The sequence below is a fragment of the Anopheles darlingi genome, chromosome 2 (genome assembly GCF_943734745.1).
Source record: "Anopheles darlingi chromosome 2, idAnoDarlMG_H_01, whole genome shotgun sequence".
NCBI lineage: Eukaryota > Metazoa > Arthropoda > Insecta > Diptera > Culicidae > Anopheles > Anopheles darlingi.
In genome coordinates, this window is record NC_064874.1 from 4,620,001 (window position 1) to 4,628,414 (window position 8,414).

The following is an 8,414-nucleotide window of genomic DNA, read 5'->3' on the forward strand; positions in this document are numbered from 1 at the left end:
ACCCGGTTTCACTTTCTTCTTCACCTCCATGCGACATAACGGTCCACTCATGCAATGCGTTCGGTTCGTCAACTCAAAACTCAACTTGCACCGGCGCAAAAACCTGCAACGATTTGTCACCAGAGAAGCGAGAGAGAGGGAAAGAGAGAGAGAGAGAAAGAGTGTAAGAAATGAATGCGGACCGGATTAAAGGGTAGAAGTTGTAAATCATATCTAGCGAGCTAATGATGGCGGCCAAAATGAAAGGGAAAAACGAGGGAAAACCAGCAGCGCCGCCAGCGTGATAACACCGTCGATAAGATACTTTTGACACCAGCGCTGGCGGTGAGCTGCGGGGAAACCAAGGAAAATCCGCCACCGAAAGCCAACCCCCTCCCGGCAATCAGTACATTCGAAACCGAAAGCCATTATCGCTGATTAGCGGCCGTCCCCTTGCGTACCTTTTGACCAACTCGATGAAAGACATTTATAATTACGCATTTTTCATTTCGCACAGAAGCACGTGCGCGTGATGCTTTCCTTCACCAATTAATAATGTATCTTTTGTCTCGATGAATGAGTTGGCGAAAAATCCACACCGCGTTCCAGAATCTGCCACAAGCACCACCGGAACGCGATCGAGCGGCTTGAGGGCATGAAGCACATTAATAGAATTAATCGATACCCGTACTGGTTACCCGTTGGATCGCATGAATCGCACACAAGCCCGCCACATTTTCATTCCACACGCGTGCGCCTTTTTCCGCGTGAAAAACTATGTTTTTGAAGAAAGTTCGCTAACCCCTTCCGCCCTCTCCAACAAACACCACCTTAGCGGGAGGGAGGCCCGGCCATTAATTGGGCTCGTGGTTTTGGAATTTTCAATTACATTAACCTTCACTTTGAAGGCATCTCAAAAACCCGGTGGGTAAAAACATGTAAATGGCCAACCGAGTGCTACCGAATTTCGGCCGCCACTCCAAATGGGCCCCCCACCCGCAATGATTTATGCCAGCGAAGCAGTGAATCTGCTCGACTAGGGCCATTTTTGTGCAAAACAAAAACACCGTGAAACGGAAAGCGGACCAGTAAGTTAGTGAGCTTCCGCCGGATTTTCGCTTTTTTTTACGCTCACCAGCGATTGATGAGCGACGATGATCACCGGACGGAAGAAAATAGTCAAGAAGATCGTTTCCTCGAGCGGCACTTTCGAGGTATGCTTTTTTTTCGTTTTGCTGACGCGACCACAGCATCAGACAAATCGAATCCGTGAACTAACGGCTGACGGTGACAGCAGCGGCAACAGCAGATGGGTTCCGTGATCGACTGCGATCGTGGCTACCGATCACGACACGGTTCAATGATGGTATCCTCCAGTCGGGGCCTCCCAGAGCCTGACAAGCCAGCGGTGATCATGAGTCAGCAGCGCCAACGACACGGACTTGCTGCCGTGTGCTGCGGTTCGCCACGCGCTAGATTGTCTAACGGGGCGTCCGCATCGAAGCTTTGCTTCTTCACCCCCCCTAGCAATGGATACCATACCACGGTGCGCGGCAACCACCGAAATGGAGTGTAATTCAATTGAATCTCTTACCTAACGGTGAGTTCAGTAAATCAACCGCACCGCGTGGTGGCTATGGTATTTATCAAATTATGATCAACAGCCAGCCAGCCAGCCAGTAAATGCCTAAATGCGCCCCCTTGCCACTATTGGTGTTCGTGGCAAATGAGAGCGTTTTTTTTTCGGGGTGGGAGGCTGCGGAGAACGGGGGGTTTCGGTGGCTCCACGCAAGTCGCAGACTACGATTTTCATGCTCCAAATTCCGTCCGTAGCTCACTGGATGGGGTTCACTGGAGCGCCGATTGTACGGAGCCGGAGCGCGATTCGAACCAAGCAAATGGCGCAATTTGTTATCTTCTCCAGCATCCAAACCAAACTATACCATTGCTCAAGATTCAAATTAATGAACAACAATTGCATAGTTAGCGGAGCAACACAGATGATGTTGATGATCTCCCTCTCTCTTTCTCTATAATTAAACATCATTCTAACGTCATCCAGTCATCCAACGGCGGCACCAGCAAAGCGGACAACCTATTCGATTTTAATCAGGTTTTATTCTTCGTTAAGTAGTTTCTATTTAACATGTGTGATGAGAAGATCTCTTCAGCAAACCATCTGAGATAAGCATCTGAGAAAACCGCTTCGCTGGTGATGTGTGTGAAAGATTGAAATTCGAATTTGCAAATAATGGTTCATGCAAATGGCCACAACAAACCAACCCAGGATACCGATCACCGGGCAAGATCGAAGGAAGGTAGATCCGCTCTTCCTCACCGGATATCGCTCTCATCTGCAGCGCTATCGTACCCGACCTATCAAAGACCTCCCATCAAGAGCCCTTCGCGTGACCTATCTGCCGTACGGCCGCAGGATGGATTCGAATGTGAAATACCTTCGTCAACCCATCGTTCGCAGCCCAAAAACCTCGCCCCGGGCTTTCGGTGCTCAACGGAAATCCCCTTCGAAATAATAGTAGCTACATTTCCTCCATCGACCTGGCGCTCCAGCGCGGTAAACATTAAAACGCCATCACATCACAGGTGTGCTGGCGAGATCGGGCTTCGAGCTGCTTCGAACGCCGATCGTCGATCGAAGCCAAAGACGCATAAAAATCCAACAAACACACCAACAATCCATTAATGATAACACCATCCGACCATCCGACAATCATCGCCAAGAAAATGCCCCAAAAGTGACTGAGCGAAGCTGATGGCGAAGTGCGGGGCCCACCGCGTGTAAAACCCCCTCTCTCCTCCCCCCCCTGGTCGTGGCCAACAGTACATTGCGCTTCAGTGAAGCGCGCTTCTGAGGGTGGATTTCACTCGCACGTCGCGCAACGGTTTGTTGAAGGTGGGAGGCACGGTGTCTGTGTGTCTCCACTTGAGCTGGATGACTCAACTGGTTGAGGATGTTGTTGCCATTATTTATGGGCCACCGCCCCCCTTCTGCCCGCCCACTCACCCACGCACACACACGCTCGTAGGGGGGTCAGTTCCGCTTTGGCGTGACGCGCGAAGTCAACTTTCGCCAAACGGAGCCGCCGGAACAGGCCACCAACAACAGGCCGGAAAGGTAGCACCCGAAAACGATGGCGCATCAAAACGGCACATTTTTCGGGGGGAGGGGGGCGAGGTGTTGGATCGATGCACTCGAACGATGTCTCAAAATCTATTTCCTTACTGAATATCGCCACCTAACGGGAAAGGGAAGGGTCGCGGCAAATGGCGGATCAGATAGCACGGACAGTGTACACTACACGTAAATCCCGTGGCCATCAAACATGCGAATGAGTCACGCCGTGATGTGACAAGTGTGTTCCATTCGTTATCAGTCAGACACCTGCTTGTGACAACCATTAGTTAAGAGTGAAAGAGAGAAAGAGACCAACTGAAGCTGTTCTGCAAAACAACAACCCCTTCTCGCGATGCAGTTATCTTATCTACCACCTACCGGTGTGAGTTCTCTAACGTGTGGTCTAGAAGTAACGTTACGGGAAAGCATCGTTTTGAAAATGAATCGCACTCCAGCCGCGGTCCACGATGCTACATATGGCACAGTGCAGCCCACGGCGACATCAATAATCGACCGTCAGCTTGGGTGACACCTCGTTTCAATGTCACTGACTCATGCCCGGATCGATTGCTGTCCAGCTGGGGGTATGGTTTGCGGAGCGCATCAAAACGGTGATGATTTAGTAATGCACTCCATCGCATGCGATCTTTATCGATCCGGTTGGCAGGCTGGTGATGCCTTCTTTTCCTCCCTAATGACCAACACGCGCACCAGCGAAGTGGATAAACAAAAACCGAGCAGTAGACTGTGCAAAGTGCTTTAGCGCGAGCTACGAAAGCGAAAAGATCTTTTCATTCGATTGAAAGTCAAGTAGCGGACTACTGCCGGGGTTGCCTTATTTTAATGCGATCGATCGCGCCGGTTTTTTGGGCTCGAAACAAAAAAAGAGGCTCACATCCGGTACAAAATGTGAGAATTATGGATTCTAATTTGACGAGACGTGGAGGGGCGTGGGGAAGGTTTGAGTGATTTGTTATAAACGGCGAGCGCTCGCTTGACGAGGCGATGAGTGATGATGAGGGCTACAGTGGCCTCAGTGCGGTTAAACGATTATTTCCTTCGCGTAAAGTGAATGGCGAATTTGGACACAATTTTTTTTCTTTTGGGAAATCGATGGATTATCGATCGATTTTATTACAGAACATATGAAGCGAATACTCCCGGTTAGTCGAGGTTAGTCGAGGCAGCAGCTGCAGTAGTAATGGCGTACCAATACATTGCACCATAGGCATATCATGGAATGGACTTACGGGCTAGAACCATACCTTAGCAACCTTCGTGACCGGTTCGATCGATCCGGTCATACTCGCCCGGTGTACCGGGGGGGTTGCGCTCAGGTCAGACCGATTGGCGGCCAGGCCACCCCAGGGTTGACCTAGTTTTTCCAAACATCTCGCTCTCTCGCTCGCTCTCTCTCTCGCTCGCTCTCTCTCTCTCTTCTTCTCTCGACAACACTCTACTGAAGCCGGAATTCGGAATGCAAAAGTGATGGGAAAATGCTTAACAAATGCTGTTTTTGTTAAACTAATCGCTCGCCGGAAAAACCGAAACCGAACTCCGGCTCGAGAACAGCGAGCGGGAAGCGCACCGCATGGCAATGGCATATTTCGAACCAATGAACGAAAACCACCCCCCGAGCCTCGTTCGAGCCGCGGGGGGTGAACAGGGGTGAGGGGAAAGACCTTCGAAACAACCGAAATGGATTGCCATCGCGAGTTTCGATTTTTGTGGTCAGCGGCCCGCGAGTTTTCCACCATAAACGACACCTTCACCTGGCTAGGCAAGACGACCTCGTCCAGCCACACCTCGTTCGAGGGTGCCCAGGCAACGGGAGGGGACGGTGCAAAGCCTACTTAGCTGCAGCCTAGAAGTAGCCGAAGTGTCACTCGCGCGCTCATCAGGCTTCACAACATCAACGCCGCATCGCATTTTCCAAGGCATGCTGCCAGCGTCGTCGAGCCGAGAGAACAACAGCGATGTTGACGTTCGCTTCAATCGAAGACACCGCGGTGCGGTGGACGGCGGAACCTGCGGTTAGCCTGGCCCGGTCCCGCCAAGGACAACGGGCGTACCTGGTCCGAGCTTTTAACGTGTCCTCCTTCCTCTTTGCGGTCATGTTTGCGTGTTTAGCACAGCGCGGGTGGTGGTGGTGGTGGTGTTGCCCTCGAAAGTGCCAAAACCTCCCTCCCGTGGTGGTTTGTATGTCGTGATCAGTGGTAGCTTGGACTGTTTCTGTGGCCGGAGCAGGGAGTTCATGAAATTTTCATCATCGTCACGCCATCCGCAGCAACACACGTCGTCTGCCTTTTGGTTTGGTGTCTGTCCGTCTAGCAGCCTGTCGTGTCGTGTGTGGGTGGGTGGAACAATCAGTCAGTCAATGAGGGGGTGGAGGGGTGGAGAGAAAGCCACCCTCGAAAGTAAAAAAAACCCTTTCCACAATGCGCACCCCCAAAACGCGTATGACGACAGCTCTCTTGGCTCTTGGCGCAAATGCGTGAAATGTGCGGTCGAGGAAAACCAATTTTCCAAGGGAATTTTTAATTGCCCAGCTACTTAAAAAGCATTATTCAATCTCCAATTGGTGGCACCCCTCACACCCCCGGCGCTATAGCGAATCGAAGGAAAAAGCCTCCGAAACTCCTGTGGAACTTTTCGATTGTGATTGTCCGTGAAACACGAGACAGACGAAAACTTGGGAAACTCCGCTGGCAAGCGGCTTTACAGCGGGATCAACATTCTATCGCTTGCATTGCCATCGATCATCATCATCATCATCGTTCGTTCGTTCGCTCGCTCTCTTGGTGTATGATGTCATCGACGGCATCGAAGGGAAACCCCCCGCTTGGCGAGTCCGGTGAAAAGTGTGTGAGTTAGTATGCATTCTCACACTCCTCCCGGCTGGCTTCTATTGCCGCCGCGGGATGGTTCTCGATGCGCGCCACTTGCCATACATTGCACAATGTGATGCCATTGTTTTCGTTGGCGAATTTCGTTGCTTTAATTTTCAATCGCTCACACCATGGATCGTGTGTGTGTGTGTGTGTGTGTCGCACGATCGTGCTGATCAGTATGCGATCGTTAATAATAGGCCCTTTCCTTGTGTGTGGTCGCCACAGTCCTTTCAGTTTTCGGTAGCGGCAAAAACATCCACGAAATAGCTGCGCATAGCCGTTGGTTGTAATGTTGCACGTCGGTTCTCCGGTGCTTCCTCGATTAATTTATCGATCAAATGTTTCCACCACAATTTTTCTTTTTCACCCGCACCCGCACACGAGACCGTCCACCCCGCAGAGAGAGAGAGAGAGAGAGAGAGGTTTGTATGGGCTCCTTGCAAACACGAACACACTACTCGGCGGTATATTGCTCCCCAGCGCAAGCAAGAGGCTTTTCCTGGGGCACAAATACAGCCAAACAGGACAGTCCACCATCGCCAGAGCAGGAGGCGGTATGTAGTTATGTGGAGGTCGTCATACACTCGTGTGCTTTTCTTCACGTGATTGCAATTTCCGTCCATTTCCCTGCTGCTATTGCTCCTCTTGCTGTTGTTGTTCTTTCGCGCACATACAAACACTAGTGGAATTAATTTCCCATTTTTCTCGAACTTCAAGGCACATTGACGCTCTCGCGATCGATTCGACTTCGAAATCTCACAACAAAATCGAATTCGATCGAGTTCACCACGGTGCTGTAGTTGTTGTTACCATCCTCGCCTTTTGTGATCTCCTTTTCACGGTTTTTCGATTCGAAGCAAACAAACAAACAACGAAAAAAAAAATCGAATATAAAAGGACCGAAAACGGAATGATGGAAGGTTCGTGGTGGCCACTACCACTTCCTCTACCAACGCATCACCAACGCTACCATTGTAGGCTATTGTAGCTAATCCATTTAATTGCTGGCCAACAATTTGGAAAATAACAACAACATCAACAGCAGCAACAGCAGCAGCAGCAGCAGCGTTTGCGGATGGCCTGCCGCAGTAGTAGTGGCTGGCTGGGGTGTTCGTGAACTGAATCGAAACATTGTGCGTGAAGATGACACCAACAACGGCGGATGCAGCAACAGCGGAACTCCACGGAACACGCACGCCCGCTCGCTCGCTGACTGAGGGCAGAAAAGAAAGCGAAAATAGCGATAGAGTCCACCAACAGCCCAGCCGCGCTCGAAACGGTTGCCTCTTGGGTGAAAAGCACGAGACAAGACAGCGAGACGGCGCGAAGCGAAGCGATTCGACAGCGAGATGTGGTGGTGATGGTGGTGGCGGCGATGTTTGGTTGCTTCGATCTCCAACCGAACCGATCTTCGAACGAGCTTTTGCCCCTCCCGCTTCGCGCTTCCTTTTTATCACAAATGTGGGTCGGCCCACCCGAAAAGTCGATCAACATTCGATCACCGATCAACGCATATTTACAGGCACACAGACACACACATACATCGCACATACACATACACACAGATGAAATGGTACACAAAATGGTGTTGTATGAGCAATCCAGAGCAAACAGCACACCAGGCACACTTAGGATGGCTTAGGATTAGATGGGTTTGTGGTGGTGGTAGTAGGCGATGAAGGATGCCATTATTCTTCCATCTTGTTGTTGTTGTTGGAAAATTCCAGTCAATTCCAGGGTTACCCTCGGTTTAGGTAATGGGGATTAAACAAAACTCAAATCACCTCCAAAAAGTTCTCTACACGACCGAAGGACTCTAGAGGGGTCGAACAATACGCGCGAACCCAACTCGGCGGTACCGTAGCAACCGTAGCACTATAAACACGAGCGAGCACCCTCCGGATGGCAACACGCAATGGTTCCACCGGGCTAACGTTGCTCCACCAAAAACGGTATGGTTGGATCGAAAAAAAAAACCGAACACACGGGACGGACGGACCGACAGACACACGCGCTACGAAGTCGAAAGCTGCACTAAACCGCGGCGAGAGACACGCAAAGGCGCCACCGAGTTCCGAGAAACCGAACCGAAGTAGCGGTGAGAGCGAACGCGGTTTCTGTGTGAGCTCAACGCTCGGATGGAGAAGGCTCCAACCGGTCCTCCATTGCCCCGGGGGGGACGAAGGCTCTCTCTCTCTCTCTTCGATGGTTGACTTTGTATCTCCTGGCTGGTTGTTGGGTCCAGTGGCCGAGCGCGCGCGCACGCGATGCTAATGAGCCAACCTCCATAAATTAAGCCTTCCCGTTTGGTGCGTTCTTGAGGGATGAAAGAGGCTTTGCTGGTCATTCTTTCATCGCTCGTTCTCCGGTCTTCGGACCATAAAGAACGCGGCCACTAAAACGAAACA

At 51.0% G+C, this 8,414-nt stretch overlaps 1 protein-coding gene across 2 annotated transcripts in view; it reads right to left on the reverse strand.

Moving 5' to 3' along the window:
* The window catches only part of LOC125959949 (bicaudal D-related protein homolog), a 19,483-nt gene extending 11,454 nt beyond the window's left edge, over positions 1-8,029 (reverse strand). Inside the window, exons 1-2 of one of the 2 annotated variants that reach the window (XM_049692997.1) lie at positions 7,791-8,029; positions 1-103 (exon numbers count right to left, since the gene is read on the reverse strand). The exon at positions 1-103 is cut by the window's left edge and continues 750 nt beyond it. The gene's annotated coding sequence lies outside the window, so the exon portion shown is untranslated. The remainder of the gene's footprint in view (positions 104-7,790) is intronic. The other variant, XM_049692998.1, reaches the window with a different exon arrangement.
* Positions 8,030-8,414: the final 385 nt, after the last annotated feature.